Source organism: Lynx rufus, unplaced genomic scaffold (assembly GCF_022079265.1).
Source record: "Lynx rufus isolate CCGP_SWC_20201006 ecotype Redwood Valley unplaced genomic scaffold, mLynRuf1.p SCAF_20, whole genome shotgun sequence".
Classification (NCBI taxonomy): Eukaryota; Metazoa; Chordata; class Mammalia; order Carnivora; family Felidae; genus Lynx; species Lynx rufus.
The window spans coordinates 2,472,618-2,495,415 of NW_025814835.1; the positions used below are offsets into that span (position 1 = coordinate 2,472,618).

At 49.8% G+C, this 22,798-nt stretch overlaps 1 long non-coding RNA gene across 1 annotated transcript; it reads right to left on the reverse strand.

The window, feature by feature from the left end:
- Nucleotides 1-2,325: 2,325 nt before the first annotated feature.
- LOC124517068 (uncharacterized) lies at nucleotides 2,326-20,411 on the reverse strand. The gene is made up of 3 exons (XR_006963290.1): nucleotides 19,793-20,411; nucleotides 5,309-6,953; nucleotides 2,326-2,650 (listed from the first exon to the last, which is right to left on the reverse strand). It is a non-coding gene; the product is annotated as an uncharacterized LOC124517068 (long non-coding RNA).
- Nucleotides 20,412-22,798: the final 2,387 nt, after the last annotated feature.

A 22,798-nucleotide genomic window follows, 5' to 3' on the forward strand; every position in this document is an offset into this window, starting at 1 on the left:
GAACACTGTATTCTAAGCAACGTGATTTTCTCCCTGTGCCCACCAAGAAGAGTAATCCCCCCATAGCTAAAGAAGTGAGTTGTCCTGTGAAATTACTTACCGTTCGCCACTAGGGACTTTGAGAAGATCTGCGTGGTTCCCATGCATTGTTTCATCTGCCCAGCACCCTCAGGTCTGGGACCAGCTTCCCGATTTCCTGAAACTATCCAGTGACATTCTATCCATAGGACCCCTGCAGGAGCCGCTACTTGAACTTGCTCCCAGGATTGGTTGAGGGGATGGGGGTTGGGCTGGCTTAAGACCAGGTGATTGTGTGCTCAGCCTGGCCTGGAAAAGAGGACTCCACTCCCTGTGAAGTAGGAAGAGCCTCTCTCTCCATTGACTGTGTCTCCGTAATAAAACTCAAGGGAGCTCAGAGGCCAGGGCAGATAGCAGGGGGCTGACGTAGAGGGAGACCAAGATGGCAGAAAAGGGGGAGAGATTCCAATAGCTCTCCAATTCCTGGCATCCTTGTCCTTCTTGTTCTGGGTTCTGTGACGAGATCGACCCTTGCGTTGGTTCATTACATCTTATTATCTTATTAAATCTCCTCTTCATCTACCTGGGTCAAATTGGGTTTCTTTCACTGACTAATAAAAGTGCCGGCAGGGGCACCTGGGTGGCTCAGTCGGTTGAGCGTCCGACTTTGGCTCAGTCATGATCTCATAGCTCGCGAGTTCGAGCCCCGCGTCGGGCTCTGTGTGGACAGCTCGGAGCCTGGAGCCTGCTTTGGATTCTGTGTCTCCCTCTGCCTCTGTCCCTCCCCTGCTCTCTCTCTCTCTCTCTCTGTCAAAAATAAACAAACACTAAAAAAATTTTAAAAATAAAAAAGTCCTGGCAAACAGACTATCAAAAATGATTATTTTGGTTGTATTGACATTAATTCATTCCACCATGATTTACTGAATAACCACTATGAGCCAGATCTGTTCCAGGTCCTAGGTATATAATCCAAAAACAAGCCAGAAGAAGCCATTGTTCCATGGAATATAAGGCACCACTGGCTTGTGTCACACGCCCACAGAAAACTGCTCATTCTATCATTCATTCACAGATACTGAGCTCATAATAAGCAAAATCTCCATTTATTCACAATAAACAAAATATTCATTTCCTGAGTTTCTTGATGGCAGACTGTCCATATTCTTGGTCATATTGTCCATGGTCTTGGTCACTTCTTGTATGAGGGCATCTCACCAAACCACCTTAGTAGCCAGATGGCGACTTGTTCAGAGAGAGTTCCAGTCAGCGAAAACAGTGATGATGCATAATCAGGTGTAAAAATTTGACATGACTGGAGCCATTTAAAATGAAGTCAGGGTGGCTGTTGGAGGGAAACCACCTTACCCACTTTTGTTTGAACTGGGTGAAAACCTCTGGACTCATCAAAATGGCAATTTTCAGGTTGACACGGGTCATCGACTTCAGCTACCAGGTCTCCTTCATATCCTGGGAAAATGGGCCATCTGGGGGCACCCTGGAGACCCAGGCAGGAGTCGCAGTTGGGTTTTAGTCCTCAGTAACTTCAAATCAGGGGAAAATGAGAAAAAATGGGAAAGAACCTGGGGACGTTTCAAATTTGGCAAGAGTTGGCAATTTGGGCAACGGGAGCCAGTCCAAATGCAGCCAGGCATTAAATCCGTCTTTTCCACAAGCAGAAAAGCCCACTAAATCTCTACCACACAAGAGTTCGCATATCCATCAGTTAACCACAATTTACACAAAATATAACATCGTTCAAAGACAATGAACAAGGATCTGATAACTCAGAAGGATGGGTGCTACAGAAGGTGCAAATTTTCTACTGAAATACCAAATGTATCTCTACAGCCTTTTGATCAAAAGTAATCTCAAAGAAAGATTATTCTTGTTCACAAAATAAAACTGATCTCATTAGACTTGGCTTCATTTATTTTTACCTAGGTGCTATAAGAATGGTAATTTTCCATATAGGCCTTCTTAAGATGCTTTGTTAGAGGTTTTCTTAAGGACCCTCAGACTGGATTACAAAACATTCTTGACGCTGGGGTGCCTGGGTGGCTCAGTCGGTTGAGCGTCTGACTTCGGCTCAGGTCATGATCTCTCAGTCCATGAGTTCGAGCCCTGCATCGGGCTCTGTGCTGACAGCTCGGAGCCTGGAGCCTGTTTGCATTCTGTGTCTCCCTCTCTCTCTGCTCCTCCCCCATTCATGCTCTGTCTCTCTCTCTCTCTCTCTGTCAAAAATAAACATTTAAAAAAAAAAAACACTGTTGACGCAAGGAAGCTAAGCCGAGAACTTGCATCAGATTTCACTTGCAAAACATGTAGATTTAGATGAACTCCTCTCTTCTTGAGGTCTCCAAACTATCTCAAGTTTCCTGAGTCTTCCAGGAAGTGACCATCCTTACTCACTTGTGAGGCTTGGAGCCCGGTGAGCAAAGTACCAGACCAGTTTTGCCAAGAGGACTTTGAAGCATCAGCTCTATAAAGCGGACCTTAGCTCCTTGGAAACATCTGGTCCCATGTGATTCGGTGAGCATGGTTCCCAAATGTGACGTTCCAGTCAAAGTCTCAGTGGCATAACCAGTGTTTCCAATCACGCCCTTTTCATGAGGACAGGCTCTTACTGAACCTGTAAAGATAACCATATTGCCATGAAATTAAGAAGACTCCACAAAAGTTTCAGCATTCTAGATGCATCCAGCAGGGAGAACACGATGTCATTTAAGTGATTGTCACAGATTACAAATCAAGGTCTACCAAATTGTTATAAATTGTAGAACTCTTAGAGGAAGGAGAAAGAACTTTCTTGCGCATTCAGAAAACAAACCACGAAAGCATCAAGCATATTCCAAATAAAGCCCACAGTCATCCCTCATCAGCTTGGCCAGTCCTATTGTAATTAATTAATTCTCGTTCTACTTGATCCTGAGTTAAGAGTCTCGGGATCCCATCTGTTCTTTGCTGGAATCTGAAAGTCCTGACTCAGCCACCAGTGGAGCTCCAATGGTTTAAATGATGCCGTAGGAAGCCTGTGCCCGCGAATGCCTGTCCTAATGCTGGTCCACAGGCTCTGCGGACACCCTCCTCTGTAGAAGGTGAAGTGCTCTTGCCAGAATCTCATTGCAAGCAATTTCCGGAAATCAGCAGAGTAAAATTAACAAACAGCTCTCGATGACAAGAGACTTAAAATAACTATGGTTCATTTACTACCAATAATTTTGCAAAGTGAACGATCTGATGAGTTCACTACAAGAATAATACAACTGACGAGGGCTTTAGTTGTTTTGTGGCTTTCAACCCAAGAGAAAAAAGTCAATCCAAGTGGGTTTTAGACAAAAAAAGATCCACAAACATAATCATTGACGCTATTTTCAAAGAAGGAGTGTTTGTAATTTGTAAGAATGGATGAACATAGTTCTTACAGAGAAAGGTATCTTCAGACAGAGCATACAATATCCTTGACTTAGTGCATCATGAACACGCCAAGACTTTATCAAGAATATCAGGTAAAGAGACTCTCCCATCCTGGAATAGGTCCTAAACCCCTGAATATTGAAAAGACTACATAGGTTCATGACATGAGTCCCCAGTGGAAAACCACTGGCTTAGAAAATGCTAAATTCAAGTTAAAGAAGCAACGTGTGACAAAACTAACCCTTTAAAGGATAATTGAAACCATGACCAATAACACCGTGTTATTACCATGTTCTTACAGGTAAAGCAGGTGGGGACTCAGACAGACAGACATCACAGGTGGTGAGGACATTCACGGATCTGTGTGCGTCCTATGCAGCAGGACATTTACCCATACAAATTTAACCTAAGGAGAGCTGGCATCTGTCTGCAGCAAATGCAAATAAGAAAGAAGAGTATAGAAATGTAAATCACGGTTAATAACATTTCAGTATTCGATCTGACTTGCAAACGATGCATGTATCTAAAGAAGACGTCAATCAACTGAATTTAGTATCAGTCCAAGATTTTCAAAATACCTAAAAGTCTAGAGAACTACTTTCAAGTTGGAATAATTACTCTGGAAATCAAGTTTGTCAGAATAATGATTAAATATCAGTTAACTTCCCTTTTCCATTTTGTACCACATTAGCCATCAGGAGAAGCAATCCTAGAGCCTGCTCGGTCCGTACACCCACGTAGGGTTAGGATGAATATACCCAAGAAGAGACAAAATGCACCCTTGGTTTATACTTCACCGTGACAGCTCAAAGAATAGGGTTTGTTTTTATTAAAACAATAGTAAACTATCTTGTTTGCCAAAGACTTGTCAAAATTGTGTGAACCAGAATTCTTGAAGTATTTCCAAATTGATTTCTTTACGAACAACTTTTCACTTTGAAAGAATTACAGGTTAAGTTTCTTAAATTTCTAAGAATTGAATGTATATAATCACTTATTTATCTATGAACCAATCAGAATAGGCCTTCAGGCAGAGACTTTATAATCTAATTTGGTAATACCATCTGGAGGTAGGAAAACACCAACATTTACACAATGAGAAACAAAGACCTTTCTTTTTTTTTAATTTTTTTAACATTTACTTAATTTTGAGAGACAGAGACAGAGCATGAGCAGGGGAGGAGCAGAGAGAGAGGAAGACACAGAATCCAAAGCAGGCTCCAGGCTCTGAGCTGTCAGCACAGAGCCCAACGTGCAACTTGAACTCATGAGCTGTGAGATCATGACCTGAGCCAAAGTCAGATGCTTAACCAACTGAGCCACCCACGTTCCCCAAAACAAAGGCCTTTCTGACTGCGGTCTACACACACAGAGGGAAAGCTGACAGCTCTCATTCTAAAATTTCAACCATGGATCAAGCATAAACACAGAAACACAACTTGCCACTTCCCAGTGGGCACGATGACACTTAACTAATTTGAACAGAAAAACAAAAACAAAAACGAAGACAAGAGAGCAACAGACCAGATTCTCTGGCCCCATATAACAGAGACAATCTCTCCATAAACCACTAATCCATTCACAGAGCTCGCCAAATGGACAGATCATGAAGCCAAAAGAATTCGGCATCCGTAATGGGGTGAAAATTCCAAGGAGTAAAACCCATCACTGCTCAAGGACAGAGCACAGAGGGCCAGAGGGCCTCCTTTCCCGGGTGGAGACAATGGAAATCCCAAGACAGTTAAGGAGATGACTTTCTTCTGGCAATTCTAATAGAGATTGTGCATTAATGAGGGACGTTTCAAGCAAGAGGGAGACACCGTGGAGTTTCGGGAGATGAGAGAATCAGGGAGCAAGGCAGAGGGGGGCTTACCTCAGAATACATCATCAGTCACCGCCCAGAAGGCCAGAGCTGGGGGGTTCGTGCCCATCTCTGGTACCTAGGAGAGCAGGGCCCGAGGACGGGTGAGGTGGAGGGAAGAAAACAATTCAGGGGGTACACAGCGCTCAGACGTGTCCACTGCCAAGGGGAGGCCTGACTCACACTGGGCAGAACCGCGGAGGCTTTATCTGGAAAACCAGCTTCACGCAGAGCTAGGGTGAGGACTCCCCAGTCATCACCGTGCACAACTCAGCTTTTCCCCTAGCCTTTCAAAGTCTGGAATCGGAGACGCTACACCGTCCTTATATATTTCCAATATTTATGATGCAAAGGAATTTAACAAGTTTTTCACCAGGAACCAATATTTATAAGTAAATTTCAAGGTTTTGGCCAGTCTCGTGTAAATAAAAATTGGACTTAGTGTCATGAGTTCCACAATTTTTCAAGTCCATTCTGTTCATACCCCTCAGTTTTTAATCACCAATTCCGGCCAAAATGCTAAGCAACAGTCAACAATTCACACGAGGCATTAATTTCTGTGGTGTTTGGACGGGACTTACGGTCTGTTGTTTCTCAGTAAAGAACATGCTGGAAAGGCATCCAAAAATCCATCACGTATTCATAATCCTGCTAGTTTTTTACTTTATAAGGAGTCACAGCATTAAAGAAAAATAACGTGGAACATTTACATTTGCATTTTTAAAAGCCCTGCCTGAGGAGAGGAAGCATTTTTCTCGCATAACCGTAATTAGACAACAAAAAAAGAAAGTGGTGATCACAACCTTGCATTTAGACACTGCCTTCCTCCGAACTGAAAAGTCATGGGAATTCGGAGCTGAAAAGGACCTTGCAGAGAGAAAATCAAGTTCAAAGGTATCACGTACAGTGGGGAACCGAGGACCAGACAAACATTAAGTGACTTGTAAGGGTGGACTTCACGGGGTGATCCTGGGAGGGTCTGACGTAGATGAACTTTCGAAAGTCTTTGCACGGGGATGCGTATAATTATGCCATGAATGTCGCCAGCTAGTCTGGGTGATGGGGAAGGGAGTCAGGAGAGGTGGACAGCATGGCCCCACGTGGCCTCTCTCCTCGGGGCTGTGGCTGGCTCTGAGCTGGCACTCAGTGTCCCGCGAATTGACCTTTCTTCCCGAAGCCATTCTCGTAGTCACTGTAGGATGTGAAAACGTGAGAACAGCTAGTCTGTGCGTCTTCACTGATCGTCATTTATACAGAATCAAAGAGTATCGACAGATGTCTCGATGTCCGAATAACACTTCCTCGAAAAATTCGAGATCCTCCTGGACGACTTCCGTGAGCCCAGCTGCCAACAAACGCTCCAACACAGGACAGATATGCGGAAGCACCACCTGTCAGTCTTCATTTCCAAACTCCAAGCTTCATTTCCAAACTCACGTCGAGAGCCCGGGGAGCAGATAATACCATGTGGGGCAGGTTTCCCAGGGGATCACAGCTTCAGTGATTTCAGAAATCAGAAAGAGGGTTGGCACAGAGCTCCTGCCACAGGAGTGAAGCTATGGATGTGCGTGAGCTCCCAGGAGAGAAACTTAGAGAAGGAACTTCCAGAGGCCTTGGGTTCTCCTGTGCCAGGCGTCTTGCTGAGCCTCAAGTGTTACTAAATTTAGAAAGGAGATGGGGAAATTAGGACAACAGACAAAAGTCCTAAAATATGTCTTTTTCAAAGTTTTGTTAATGTTTATTCATTTTTGAGAGAGAGAGACAGAGAGACAGGGTGTGAGCAGGAGAGGGGCAGAGAGAGAGGGAGACACAGAATCGGAAGCAGGCTCCAGGCTCCGAGCCATCAGCACAGAGCCCGATGCGGGCGGGGCTCGAACCCACAAACTGTGGGATCATGACCTCAGCTGAAGTGGGACGCTTAACTGACTGAGCCACTCAGGCGCCCCCTAAAATATGTCTTGATTGAAGAGTATTTGAATTTCAAAAGCCAATTCTGTCTACGTCCTCTTCCAGGAAAACGGAGTAGGACTTCTACCTCCCCCCACAGACTAGTACAACGATAAATCCCGGACAGAAGTCGCATTCAGTAAAGCCAGAAAGCTTCTGACCCACGGGGAGAAGCGGCATACTGGCCGCGGACAGTGGACAGCATGGCGGTGAGCTCCCTGCAGTCTCTTGTTGCCCTCATGAATTCCAGGCTTTGAGCAGAAGAAGCCACAACCAAGAAACCTGGTAACAAGTGCTCAGAGGAAACACACTAAGACATAATGGCAGAAAAATAGCAGCCAACAAAAGAGATCCACCAGGAAGAACCTGAACAGAAGAAGGCTGGTTAACTAGCCATCCGAAATGAAACGTATTTTATTTTATTTTTTTAATTTTTTTTCAACGTTTATTTATTTTTGGGACAGAGAGAGACAGAGCATGAACGGGGGAGGGGCAGAGAGAGAGGGAGACACAGAATCGGAAACAGGCTCCAGGCTCTGAGCCATCAGCCCAGAGCCCGACGCGGGGCTCGAACTCACGGACCGCGAGATCGTGACCTGGCTGAAGTCGGACGCTTAACCGACTGCGCCACCCAGGCGCCCCATGAAACGTATTTTAAATGCATATCCCAGGGCGCGCAGGCAGAGGCTCTGAAGCCGAGGGCCCACTACGCGACCTTGGGTGCAAGGCTTTGCTTTGCTCTGTGTGCCTCGGTTTGCTCATCAGCAAACGGAGATAAAGAAGTGGTTTCCTGCTCTCTGGGCGTCTGTGTCTGTGACCAAAGTCTCCTCCTCGTAAGGACACTGGTCACTGCTGGTAGGGCCCCCCCCATCCATCATGACCTCATTCTAACTCAACTCATTACATCTGCAAAAACCCTACTTCCAAAGAAGGTGACATTCAGAGATTCTAGGTGAATACGGATCTTTGGAGAACACTGTTCCACCCCGTACGGGGCCGTCCCACAAAATAACTGGCCAGTCCCATCAAAAGCCTCAAGCTCACGGCTGAAGAGACAGACGCTGACCCTGTCTTAGGTTAGACAGGCAGAAGGAACGACTGCTAACTCAGCGCGGAATCCTGGGCCAGCGATTGGTGTGAACATAGGACATCAGAGGGACAAGCGGGAAACGCACACCAGGTCTGTAGAGCACTTAGCAGCGTTAGTTTCCATGAGTGTAGTCGGGCCGCGTCCGTCGCTGACATTAGCTGGAGCGGAGTGACGGATATACGAGAGAACTGTCTACAGAGAGGTTCACAACATTCTGTGGGTCTCAAACGTATTTTCAGTGAGAGGTTTTAAAAATGAGTATGTCTGCGGGAGATTGAAACTGCATGCCTGAGAAGCTTTAACGCAATGGACACACGCTTCCAACGGTCAGGCAGTGCAGGCCGGAAACGGTTATGAAAATCACCCACGTGCCGGATCACACAGCAACTCTCAGCAGAGACCGGAGAACTGGAATCAAAGCAAGCACGTCCACAAGGCAGTCACGTTACAAATGACTAACAAAAAGGTGGCTACCACCCACCCCACACCCATCTGGAAATGAATCACGCACGGAAGCACGCATTTTCCCACGCACATGAATAAGGGTCAGAGAACAAACCACAAAGGGAATTTTTAAATAGTTGAAATGAACAAACATGAAATCTTTTATGAGATAAGGGTAGGATGGACAGACACCTATCGACTTCATTGCATATATTACCAAAAAAAAATAAAATAAAATAAAAAAATAAAAAGACCAAAAAGGAAGAAGCTAAGTGTCCAATCAAGAAGGTTGATTAAGTGTAGGGGTCCACGGGTGGCTCAGTAGGTTAAGTATCTGACCGGCTCATGTCACGATCTCACAGTTTGTGGGTTCGAGCCCCGCATCAGGCTCTGTGCTGACGGTTCAGAGCCTGGAACCTGCTTTGGATTCTGTGTCGTCCTCTCTCTCTGCCCCTCCCCTGCTTGTACTCTCTCTCTCAAAAATAAATAAACACTAAAAACAAAGAAGGTTGATTAAGTGTAAAAACACCCAATGAGCACAGACATATATGAGAATGTTTACCGCAGGAAACTCTTTAATATAAAAATGTAGACACAACCTAACAGCCCTCAGAAGGGAGACGAAAGCCTAGGATTCATTTACACAAGAGCATCGACAGCGGCTGTTGAAATGAGTGAACTAGAGCAACAGGTATGTTGCAGATAAATCTGAAAACCAAAATGTGAAACAAAAAAGCAAGCTGTGTAAAGATGCAATGTGGTCTAATACCACTTATGTGTTTTATTTTTTTTATTTTTTATTTTAATTTTTATTTTTTGAAATTCATTGTCAAATTGGTTTCCATACAACACCCAGTGCTCATCCCAACAGGTGCCCTCCTCAATGCCCATCACCCACCTCCCCTCCCTGCCACCCCCCATCAACCCTCAGTTTGTTCTCAGTTCTTAAGAGTCTCTTATGCTTTGCCTGTCTCCCTCTCTAACTTTTTTTTTTCCCCTTCCCCTCCTCCATGGTCTTCTGTTAAGTTTCTCAGGATCCACATAAGAGTGAAAACATAGGGTATCTGTCTTTCTCTGTATGACTTATTCCACTTAGCATCACACTCTCCAGTTCCATCCGTGTTGCTACAAAAGCCAGATTTCATTCTTTCTCATTGCCAAGTAATATTCCATTGTGTATATAAACCACAATTTCTTTAGTCACTTATGTGTTTTAAACGCACAAAATATCTGAGAAATGAAAACCATGTGAGCTTTGCCTCCCCGTGTCAGGAAGGCACCAAAGCGGGCACGAGAATGACGCCCATGAACCTGAGAGAGGCAGGGATAGAAAAGAGAGGAAGGAGCTTCAGCTTCACCTGTGTCGTCACAGGTTCCAGCAAGAACGGAGACACCTGAAGCAAATCCCCCATGCTGCTCACGTCTGTCATCCTCATGGGGCGCCTGTGGGTCTATAGTACTTGCTCCTTTTCGGTATGTTCAAAACCCTTCATGATCAAGGGGTGCCTGGGTGGCTCAGGTGGTGGAGCGTGCGACTCTTGATTTCAGCTCAGGTCATGATCTCACGGTTCGTGGGTCTGAGCCCCGCTGTCAGTGTGGAACCTGCTCGTGATTCTCTCTCTCCCTCTCTCTGACCCTCCCCCACCCATGCTCTCTCTCAAAATAAAACATCATAAAAAAATCCTTCATAATTAAAACAGAGTAAACTGTTGGGCCAATATTTGTGGTGATCACTTTAAATCTCTGTCAGCCATCAAAGCATTACTTCCCAATCCTGAAAATGGAACATATGTCTTTATATGATGGCCAGGAGTCAAGTTCCCAGAATCAAACTGAACTTCAGTGTGACTTATCTGAGCAAAGGTTAGGCTTTCAAAAAGCTCTTTCACCCGATGTGGCATCCCGGGGCCACGTGGGCTGCCGTCCAAGCCAACATCGGCTCGCATTGAATACGTCTCCTGAAAAGAAACACAAAGTGCCACCACCACTCTTGTCCTCGGACGCACGCAACGACCTGCAGAAGTCCCCCTGCGGGCTGGGCTCTGAGCCGGCCCCCAGCGGGCGTGTTCTCCCGGGAACAAACGCCCAACACGAGTCCTCACCCCTCCCGGAGCGGACGCGGAAGCTTGGCCAGTTCACACCGCCTGCCCTGCTAGGGTCTCACCAGTGGCAAGAGACGCCCTCTCCAGTGTTTTTGTGTTGTAGTTTTCTTCCCACTGGCACTAACCACACTCCGCGTTTGGTGCTCGATGCCTGTGTGACCTTCCCGGGGCCGCCGTCACAAAGTACCACGACCTGGGTGGACTTGTGGCTTTCTGTGGCCGCTGGCCCTCCTCGGCGCCCTGTGGCTTGTGGCTGCGTCGCTGTGACCTCTGCCCCTCCCCCGCCACATGCCTCCTCTGTCTGCACTTTATGTCCAAAGTTCCCTCTTACAAGAGCACAGGTCACTGGGGTGTGTCCACCCCGATCAGCCTGACTTCATCTCACATACACAACGTCTGCAGAGACCCTCTTTCCAAATGAGGTCACATTCGCAGATGCCAGAAGTTAGGCGATACTGCTAAAGTGAACTCAACTAATAAAAAGTAAAATGTCTTCTATTTAACAAACACATTAGATTAAAAACAGGTCCCGTAGCTCCTGAGTCGAGGGGTCCAGAGGTTCCACCGCCCTGGGACAGAGCTACCCTCTCAGGATGGCGCACGGGGCCTTGCATGATGGGACCCGCCCTCTTCCTGCCACCCCCCCGGCTGTCCCAGCGCCCACTCCATCCACCTGGGAAGCTCCACCACCCCCCTACCGCACGTCCTCTGCCCTGCAAACTCCTGCTCATAGTTCGGGCGACTCTAACACCACGAGAGTTGTTTTCGACAAATACGATGGGGTTCATACACCTGTGAAAGGTGTCATCTTTCACGGTCGTCCAGTGGGAAGCTGCACACACAGACCCTGGGCAGTTGCACGCTTCGCTCACTGCTCAAAACGTCCTGAAGCCTCTTCTTCAGAACCACCTTCAAAGACGGCTAAAGACAAAGTTGTCTCCTTGTTACCTCAAAACAGCAGCAACACCTCATCAGTCTTCCTTGTCCCTCAAGAGACAAAGATCTGCCACTCCCAAGAATCGTCACAAGATTACGTCTCACAACGAATGAACACCTTCAAAAAGGGCAAAATCCCCGCACAAAGTAAAAAGGTGAAAAGAACCGCTTTTTTCCAACTCCCATCCCATGAGGCTGATTTCCCTAATACAGAATTTTTACAAAGCATTAAGAAAAAGGCCGATAAAAAGGCCAAATATGCATAGGAAAAGAAAGTAGGGAAAGGCCCTGAGCAGAGAAATCACATAAAATGAACTAATGCCCTGGAAAGAAGTTGATCGCACACGGTAGTCTCTCCACTGGGGGCTGGCTCTGTCCTCCCAGATCCGCACGAGAGGAAGCTTGATGACACTCCGTGGGGCCGGTGAGAAGCCAGCACCATCGACGTAAGGTACACGCTGTCCGGTCGCAAACTGCCCTGGACTCTGAGGGCGGGAGAGACTGAAGAACTGGGTGGGGCACCCCAGATGGGCGGGCGGCAGCTGTAAGGGCCAGGGAACCTACCTGGGGGGGGGGGGAGGGTTGTCCTGGACCCCAAGGCGAGGAGGTCTCCGACTCAAAGTCTGGAGAGAAGTCTTAACGGGGCTCAGTCCCATCCAGGTGCCCTCAGTACCATGCTGCTCTCTCAAGGCTGCCCCGCCCCCACCCCGGACCAGCTCCTAGAGGTGCCGCAGGATCTGGGAGCCCACAACACGGAGCTTGTCCTGCCCCGGGCCCCCCGCTTCCGTGCTGTCCTCTGGGACCCTCTATTTTATGCCACAGGCCACATTTCAGCTGGGCTTTCCAAATGATGAGTTATTAACATGCTTTGAGCAATTTCACAGTGTTCTGATTACTTGAAGAATCTCCCTTGGTTACTATAATTTTTACATTGATTTTTAAAATTACACATGTTGCTTTAGTTCCCTGCGTACAGGTGCATGAAGCTTTGACAAGCAGAAAGTCTTACTTCATTGTTTATTTGGCTTCTGAGCATCGATAAAATAAATGACCGTGGTAATAATCTTTTTATTGATTTCTCATAATGATGGAATTACACCCAAAAAGAGTTTAAAAATTACCCACTAAACAGGACCTCAAGCTTTTTGAATTATACCTGAAGATTCTGAAATATTTTATGACGTGCTACTTTTGTGTGTACAATTCCGACTTTTCGTGATTTTGTGTGTATATTCCAAATTCGGTACTGCTAGGCAACACATTCTTACCAACCGTTTTCCAAATACAAAATTACTGGGTCACCTGTGTGGCTCAGTTGGTTAAGCACCAGAGTTCGGCTCAGGTCACGATCTCAGGGTTCATGGGTGTAAGCCCCGCATCAGGCTCTGCGCTGACAGCTCGGAGCCTGGAGACTGCTTCGGATTCTGTGTCTCCCTCTCTCTGCCCCTCCCCTGCTCATGCTCTGTCTCTCTCTCTCAAACATAAATAAACATTAAAAAAAATTCAAATATAAAATTACCAAAGTTTAACTGAAATGTATTGTATCATTTAACAAATATTTATGAAATGTTCATAACATGCGATGCAGACGGAAAACTCTCTTAGACCTACTCTTGAAAATGACAACGAAGAGAGGGGCGCCTGGGTGGCTCAGTCGGTTAAGCGACCTGCTTCGGCTCAGGTCATGATCTCACAGTTCGTGGGTTCGAGCCCCACGTCGGGCTCTGTGCTGACAGCTCGGAGCCTGGTGCCTGCTTCGGATTCTGTGTCTCCCTCTCTCTCTGCTCCTCCCCTGCTGGTTCTCTCTCTCTCCCTCTCAAAAATAACTAAACATTGAAAAAAAATTTTAAAGAGTTTGTGGAAATGTGTAGAAGGTGTCACATTTCCCTGCCAACATGGTCTCCTATTGTCCCGCTTATGAATTTTTAATGGCCCCCGGTTATCCCCAGTGTAAATCTCAGAGCTCTTGACGTCAGTGACCTCCCCTCTCTTACCCATCCAGCCTTATTTCATGACACCACCTCCTCCCTTCCACACTCTCCCTCACGTCCAGAACTTTCTACACCCTGTAGTTACTCCTTCCGTCACTAGCACTTAATGTCGTGTAAGTTGTGCTGAAATACTAACCCTTGTTTTTCACGTCTGTACGAGCACTTGCAGTCAGGTCTGTTCCGGGTAAAACCGGGAGGAGGGAGAGCTCGCGGCACCCCAGCGCGCACAGCCAGCCCGCCTCCACCGAGGGTCTGCCCCCCAGCCCCCCGGAGCTCTCTCCTCCCCGCTCCAGGAACCAGACCAGGGAAGACCCCAAACCGGTCCTTGCGAAACGAAAGTAGCTAACAGCTTCCATTTCATTTGCCGCTCTGGTAGCATTTGCGTCCTATCATGAATCAAAGCCTTAAAATCAAGTTATAACATTATCATGCCAGACTTGCCGTCAGCAGCAGCAGAAAATTGTGTTTGGGGGGAAGGCAGGGGACGACCTTTCAAATGCCTGCAGTTCCAACTGTCTCCTGCCCTCACGTAAGCCTGCCCTTGGCTGCACTCTGCTCGCCGGGCAAGCATTTACCGCACAGACGAGTAAGCCGCGTTTTTCACTCAACTGGCTATTATCGCACCTGCCAAGACAGGACCGCGCAGCTATCCGTCAACACACAGCGCGCATAAATTTCCACAATAAGCCAGAGATGATTAAATAAGTTTTGTAGAACAGCATTTGAAATTTTGCTTTTATCTACATTTTTCATGATAGTCGGCAGAGAACTGATTGCCCCCATCCAAGAAGAGAATAATTCGGCATCTTAAAGAAGTTCAGAGGCGCACATTAGCACAAGAAACACATCGAGCTCCAGCGAGCTGGGCCCACGCGGCTTCGAGGCCGCTTCAAGCACTCTGTCTTTCAGCTCCGCCAAATGCTAGTTTTTCAAAGCATCCAGATGTCTATCCCGAAGGCAATTATTTCCTTAAAGTTCATGAGGAGTTGGACACAAACGGAAAATACATCTTAACATTTGTCTGTTTATCCCGCGGCCATAGACGTTAAACAGTAAATTCACGATGACTCTAGACGTTGTGAGGAAAAGGGGGCCCAGGTATAAATTCAGCCACTGACACTAGGACATCCACGTTAGCCGAGAGAGTCCGTACAAATTTGCGAGTTCTCTCAAGAAACGCCGCCAATGCCCCCGTGATGGGCACGTTCGCTGTGTCCACTTGCCTGGGCTGTGGTGCCCAGCTGTCCGGTCACATACTAACCCAGATGTTGCCATGCAGATATATCGTAGACATGATTAGTATCTTCAATCGGGTGACAGTAAAAAGATGACCCTTGAGAATATGGATGGGACTCATCCAATCAGTCGAAAGGCTTGGGAGCAAACACGGAGGTTTATTGAAGAAGGAATTCTGCCCCAGACTGCAGTATTGGCTTCTGCCTGAGTCCCCAGCCTGCCTGCAGACGACGAGCTCACCGTCTCCGGGGTCTGTGATCCACTCCCCGGGCACCAACCTCGTCGTGGGTGGCAGCTGGATCGACCCATACGTAGACATCCACGGCCCATATTGGTTCTGTCTCTCTGGAGAGCCCCGGAGGGAAGCCACCTTCCCCTACCGCAATAGTAATTCATTGATGACCCACATGCGACAGTTTTTGCAAATGTAGAAGCCCTGTGAATACATTTAGATATACTGTCTTAAAGAACAGATTCTTCATGGCATTAGATCAGTTTTTTCAAGCCATACCTGGTGCCCTGAACACATCGGCAGAGTGACTCAAGAGGTCAGAAGAGGCAGAAAACCTTCCAAAGGGCTTTATCATTTCCAGGATTCACTTTAAGATCTGATTCCCTGTGACTGGATCGGTCAGAACCACGCAACTGGAACTTACATGTGCACACACGGAACCACGACACCAGGCTAATCTTGAGATGCTTCCCTGCCGCTCCCGAGGTCTAACGAGAGCACGCACCTATTACTTAGCTTTAACTGCGCTTTTCTGCCAACTTGATTATTACATATTTGTCTCATTTCACTGCAGTGAAATTCACATGCGTGCATGAAAGATCCTCATTAACTCCTGGGAAGAGACCTGCCTGCCTGTTTCTCCGTAAGGGTTCATTTAGGAACCCTGTAAATGAAAAGTGGAAATCGCGGGCTATCTCCAAGGGGATCAAGTCTGATGTCCCGGAAGACATTGTCACATTAACGTAAACTGACACCTGTGACCCGTGGCTTCTCCTCAGCCGTATCTCCTCACGCCACCTGCACCACATCGTGCAGTGTGGCCACGTGACACGTTACAAGATGCTGTGAGTCCTGGGTCTCAGTCCGTGGTATCCGTGATTTTAAAAAGGCAAGTTTGAATTATACATGCAATTATAAGTAATTCACTGAAAATGAATGAGGGGACCTTTCTTTTTTTTTTTTTATTTTTTTTTTCAACGTTTATTTATTTTTGGGACAGAGAGAGACGGAGCATGAACGGGGGAGGGGCAGAGAGAGGGAGACACAGAATCGGAAACAGGCTCCAGGCTCTGAGCCATCAGCCCAGAGCCTGACGCAGGGCTCGAACTCACGGACCGTGAGATCGTGACCTGGCTGAAGTCGGACGCTTAACCGACTGCGCCACCCAGGCGCCCCTTTTTTTATTTTTTTATTTTTTTTTTCAACGTTTATTTATTTTTGGGACAGAGAGAGACAGAGCATGAACGGGGGAGGGGCAGAGAGAGGGAGACACAGAATCGGAAACAGGCTCCAGGCTCTGAGCCATCAGCCCAGAGCCTGACGCGGGGCTAGGGGACCTTTCTTTCAAAAGATTCCTAGGGCTTTCGGAGCACCTGGGTGGCTCAGTTGGTTAAGCATCCAACTCTTGATTTCGGCTCAGCTCATGATCTTGTGGTGTGTGAGTTCGAGCCTTGCATCGGGCTCTGCACTGGGTGTGGAGACTGCTTGGGGTTCTCTCCCTCCCTCTGTGCCCCTCCCCTGCTCACGTGTGCACTCTCTCTCTCAAATAAATAAACTTAAAAGGATCTTCTGGTTTTTTTAAGTTCTCTGGAACGCTGGAATTTGGGTGGCTTTTCTCAAAGCAGGGGTCAGGTTTTACTAAGAGTATAAACATAAGCCTGTGCCGTGAAGTCACCGGTATCTAATTCGGATTAATTGATCGTTCCAGCCATATCCATCCCATAATGATGGCCCAAAGCGTCAGGAGTGCATTTACCCATGGTAGCGTGTGTTTCGTCCGGGATGTTGAGTGGATTAGGTACTTCGACCAGTGGAGAGTTTCTGTTATTATGTAACAGGAACGCCACTGTTCCACTGGTCCTTGGAATTTTCCACGGTGCGTCCGTACACGTCTTCTCACTTAATACTCACAACCTCCTATAGCTTTACCTTTCAGATGAGCAAATTGTGCCTTAAAGAAAACACGTGAGTCATCGGCAGGATATGATAACCCGGGGGGAGTCATAAGTGGGACGTGACCCCCAGGGCCGGTGCCCTCTGCGTCCTACCGTGCCGTGTTCTCTGGCCCCGAAGCCTTCCCCAGCTCCTCCCCGGACACTTAGCTGCTTCAAACCCACTTGAGGACTCCCGCGTAAGGACGCCTCACGTTCCGAGAGCTCTTCCTTCCCCACGGATGGCCGAGGACCAGTCTGCGCGTAGATAGATGTCTTTATTCCGTTCGGCTTCATGGTGTCACTCTAGTGACCAGCTGTGCTCCAGTATACCCTAGTGATACCTTGACAGCCACGCAGAACAAAGGAGGGTTGATGTAAGAGGCCAGGGGGCCTTTGCGGCAGACTCACACACAAGGAACTGAGTCCGCAGCAAGACCACCAGCCCGTCCCCACACCCCACGGTGAGCAGTGAGGAGGGGGGTGGTCGGGATCTATGTACTGACACAGAAAAACTAGCTTGTGACATTCTGCTCGGTAGGAAAAGCAGATTACAAAACAATAACACAAAATAGCACAAAATAACGGCACGATTACAGTTTTATAAACAGAGAGAGAATGAAAATGTCTGGAAGTGAAAATGCACGCCATGCCCAAGTAATCATTTCTCAGGAGTGTAATCTGGAGCTTTTTATTTTAAAAACAAAGTGTGTCTGCATTTTCTAACTTTCAACTGCAAGCAGGTAGTGCTTGAGTAATCGTGTTACCAGTCACTCCTGGCTCAGCGATCACTGTCACACCAAGGGCCCCCTCCCTCCGGCCTCCAGGGGTCAGGACAGGGACGGGCAGGGGCAACACTGGACCCCCGGGGTCAGGGCACGGAAGGGCAGGGACAGCACTGGGCCCCACACCTAAGAACTGACAGGCGTGAGCACTTGTAACGCCTCTCCTGGTCTGCAAGATAAGCATCTTCGAACCCCTCAGGACCTCGAGTGCACTTTCCGCTCAGCTGAGACACCACCTGTCGCCGATTCTGAGCGGCCCACAGTGGCATTGCCACCGCCCAAGGTCCGGCCTCCGATTCCCATCCCAAGGCACACCCCACCGCTTGTAAGGTGTTATTTGCAGACATCTAAGTATATATAAAGATATGGAGAGAAGGGCAGTGGATGGGGGAGAGAGAGAACGGGACCAGAAAATATTTGGAAAGGCAGGATCGAGCCCCCTAAATTCCCCACTAAATGTTACAAATGTGAGTTCCTTTTCGCCCGTGAGCGGCCTGGTGCGATTGGGGTTTGACATCCTTCGGCCTCGGAGCAGGTGTGTGTGGGTGCGGGAGAAGTGCTGCGGGGTCTCCCTGGGGCACCACGGCAGCTACTCCTGACGCCCCGAGGTGCGCGGGGGACGCAGGCTCGCTCAGGGAGGGGTTCGCGCAGCGCGAGGCTGCAAGGGGAGCAGGTGCCCAGGCCCCGAAGACGGCGGATGCCGCTCTCTCACTTCACCCTGCGATGTCACGTCATCAGCGCTGCATCGACCGACAGACAGCAGGCGACGGTCCGAGAAGCACGGTCGACCTGCTTAAGGGCGTAAGCGACTTAAACACCCGCCCCCCCCCGCGCCCCACGCTCCCGGCTATGGCAAGCGTTTCTCCTGACTCATGTCTTACGCTATCAGAACTGTCCTCTCACGGCCTCCACTCGGGTCTCCTCTGTCGGCCTGGCTGTGGTTACCCCAGGCGCTTTGGACAAACCGTTTCTCTTTTCCGTTACGGGTGGGAAATGCACCGACGCGGGCAGACGCTTCCTTAGTCTGTATGGTCCCGGCCCCAGGCGAGCATCTTACGCCCAGCACCTCACGGGATCCGTGGGACAGTGGACGGATAAGGGCGGGACCCCTTACTGCCGCCACTTACAAGTGGGGAAACCGAGTCGCGCAGGGGCCAACCAGCTTGCCCGAGATCACACAGCGTGTTGCAGGGCAGAGGCTGGAGCCAGACTTCCGCCTCCTGTGTCCCTGCGGTCCCAGTGACAAAAGTCATTGTTACGTGCGTGTCACATGTGAACGTGAGCCGCCACTACACTTCCTCCGGAGTGACGCCCTCCCTGCTGACCACCGGGGACCACGCAAAGTCAGCCGGCCCCACCGACGAAGCCCCGGGCTCTCACTCGGAGACTGAGCCTAAATCAGGAGGCAAAGCCGCAAAGCCCAGGGAGCACCTGAGCTGCTGCGTCAAGCCGCACCTGAAGGCAGCATTCTTTGTGACCTTCCTGTGGCAGCATGCAGTGGAGCCCTTTTATTGCTCAAGCCATGGTCACGTTGGCTCTCTTCCACTTGCACCTAATACGTAATTTGGTCCCGGAGTGTGACGTCGTTACCAGCAGCTTTACACGGAATGAATATAGAACGGGCTGCACTGGAGACGGGCAGTGACTGGCCGTCCTTGACATTTGAGGGTGAACACACAGCTACACGATGTCTGCTGGCCAATGACACCTGGAGGCGTGTGGCTGCAGGACGGCAGGATGTTAGGACAAGTCCCATTGGGGCGGGGGGAGCACTGAGCACCTCAGGAAGCAGATAAGCTTACCTGCAGCTGGCCACCATCTGTGGACAGAGCGGACCCAAACGCTGGCTTGGTGTTCAGGACACCTGTCTCCCTCTAGCATGCCATCCAGTCTATGGGGCAGCCTGGGGGCCAGGAGCCTTGCAGGGGTGTCTCTCCACAGGGCCGAGCCCAGGGACAGCAGGGACTTGGCAAAAAGGGAAGATGGGGACAGACGGTGAGCCTGAACTTCAAGCAGACCCCAGGCTACTGGCTCTCCGCCATCTGCCGTCGCGGGGTGGACAGGACGTGCCCCTCCCACCGCCTTCCACCGGCGCAGGGCAAAGCACTTCGGTGCAGAGCGAAGCAGAGGGACACCGTGTTCCAGGATCGAGTCCCCGAATGCTGGCTCACACACAGTGACTGAGAACGAGCCCTGGGCGGTTACTAAGCAACCGACAGGAAACTAATAGGACAGAAGCCTGACTTGTCAAAAACACTGTGTTGCCAGGGAGACTGATGCTGACGGTGAGGTCTCCTCACCCCTCGGATCCCTCCAGGCGGCAAGTGTCCTCACACTGCGCTGGCTGGAAGGCACCTCAGCGCCAGGCCCTGGGGTGGCCCCATGGGCCCGGGCCTGCGGGATATTCTCCCAGGAGCCCGGGCTTTTCTGTCCACCCCAAAGGGCCAGGCTGTGGGGTTTCCTCCCTCCTCTTTTACAACGAGCCCTTGTTTCCCTCTACCATGGTGGGGGGGGGCAGCCAAGGGTCCCCAGACCCTCAGGAGCTACCCCCAGGTGAGGTGAGAGGGCTTCACCTCACCCGAAGGCCCGAGCCAAGGGCGGCAGTGAGTCTGTGTGAGGTTTGCTTTCTTCTCATGCAGGGCTCGGTGAAGGTGTCTCCTGCCATTCTGGAAAGTGAATGTATGTGCGGAAGCCCCAAGCGGCGTCCCGCCCCCTCTTAGCTGAGGATGCCACCGTTCAGAGTCTCACGTCCCCTCCATCCGAGATACCGCCTCTGGTAGCACGTGCACTCGGGGCAGCTGGCCCCATGCCTCGGCTCTGGGGCTGAAGTCCAGACAAATCACGAAATCCCACCTGCGGCCAACAGGCCAAGGGTGGTCCCAAGACTTAAAATGTCCCAACCGACCACAGCCCTCGACTGGCAGGGCAAAGCATGAAGCTGGGGGCCCTCGGCTGCCCCGTGGGACAGAGAGACAGAGGGACGGAGGGGGAGACACTTACAAGGGAGGGAACTGGGAGTCAGGGGCTGAGAAGAGAGAAACCAGCTTCTGGTCACTGCTTGGGATCGGCCGGGACACCCACACGCACACCCACACGGGACGATTTTCCTAACCCGCCCGGGGCCCTGGTCCCGCGCTGGCCAAGCCACTGGGAAGTTACGTACACGGAGATGTGGGCAAGCTCACAGGATCGGGATGTGTCCTGGGCCCTGCCTGGTCAGTGAGGTCCTTCCCGGGGTGGACAGGACTCCGGCGTGGGCAGGGGGGTGGCAGGACACGTGGGGTTCTGTCACGCCGCTGGCTCCCGGGGCTAATTAGTGAGACCACATCTGAGGACACAGGATCTTAGGGACATTTAACGTTTCTTCAAATCTGTCACAGAATAGACCGCTTTTCTTTGTGCAAACCCAGTCGTATCTTCGGCTACCGTGGAGATAAAATCACCGACGATCCCGTATGATCCAGGCTTGTTTGCATTTCTTTTAGTAGCCTGTGAAACATGCCCTCTGCCAAACAGAAGCTAATTCTATTTTCCTCACCAAAGCGAAACCTCTGGAATTGCTGCCTTTGGTTGCCGTAAGAACAGTTATGTATCAATGTTAGATCCCAGGGACAGGATACAGATTTGCAGGGTAATTGAACCCTCGCGTGGTTTCTTTCATATCAGCCATTAGGGTCAGACATTTTAAGATGGGACATAATTAAGAGCCCCAAGGTATACCCGTTTCAGTAAAAACCCCCGGGTTGCATTTATCTTGCACTATTCAGCCAGAAGTTGTTTGTTCAAGTACAAAACGACCTGCTGGTCACGGGTGGTGCTGAGCCCGTTATGACACCGACGTGCGAGCAGAAACGTTTCCCGAAGGCGAACGGGGTTCGTTAAAGTGTCAGACGACCCAGAGCCCCGTCTCACTTGCACTGTGAAGAAATGAAGTCCCAGAAGAGCTAAATGCTTGGTCCAAGGGCTCAGGAGAGACCGGCTGGCGGGCTCAGGCACTCGCCTACCAAGGCCCCGGAGCCGGCAGAAGGACCCTCCCTGACCCGGACCCACTGCATCACCGCTCTGTTCTGTTTGTTAAGAAGGGCTCCCAAGTGTTACGAGCTCTGGGCCCCATGACACTTGTCCCCACGAGTGTACAAGAGGGTTGAGGAGGGTCCTTTACCGTCCTTGAGGTGCACTTTCAGACAGGAATGTAGGCAGCCAGGGGCCCTGCTCTCTGGAAGGTTCCATCAGCGTGCAAATGGGCTACTCTCTTTCACATCCTAAACAATAAGCATCTCCTGACTCCCCCATCCCCCCTCGCACCCGTGTCTTCACCCCTTCAGCAAACTCCTGGAAAGGAGGGTGTGCGGGCACGGCCTCAGATTGCCCCCCACACTCAGATCGTCACTCTGGTCCTGGCGACGGTGACCCAAGACCTCCATGCCGCTAGACCCGGGGGCCCCCGCCGCACGTGGCCACCTTCCCGAGAATCATTGGCTGGCTCCTCCCCCCACCTGCCCCGTCTGTCGTGGCAGGCTCCATTAAACACACCCAGTGAGCCTCCGTTCAGACCCGAACAGGCGCGTCCGAAAGAGAGCGGCTGACCTCTCCCTGGTCACTCTGTCCTCCAGCTGCTCAGACTCTGTGCTGTGGCCCCAGGCCCAAACTCCTCCCATCTCTGTTCCTAGCCACCCCCTCCTCTTCTCTCTCCTCCAGCCACAGTGGGCTTCTACAAGTCCTTGAGCACGCAGACATGCCCACCCCAGGGCCTTTGCACTCGCCACCCGCATTTCCTGGAATGTGCTCCTCCACCCACACCCCCGAGA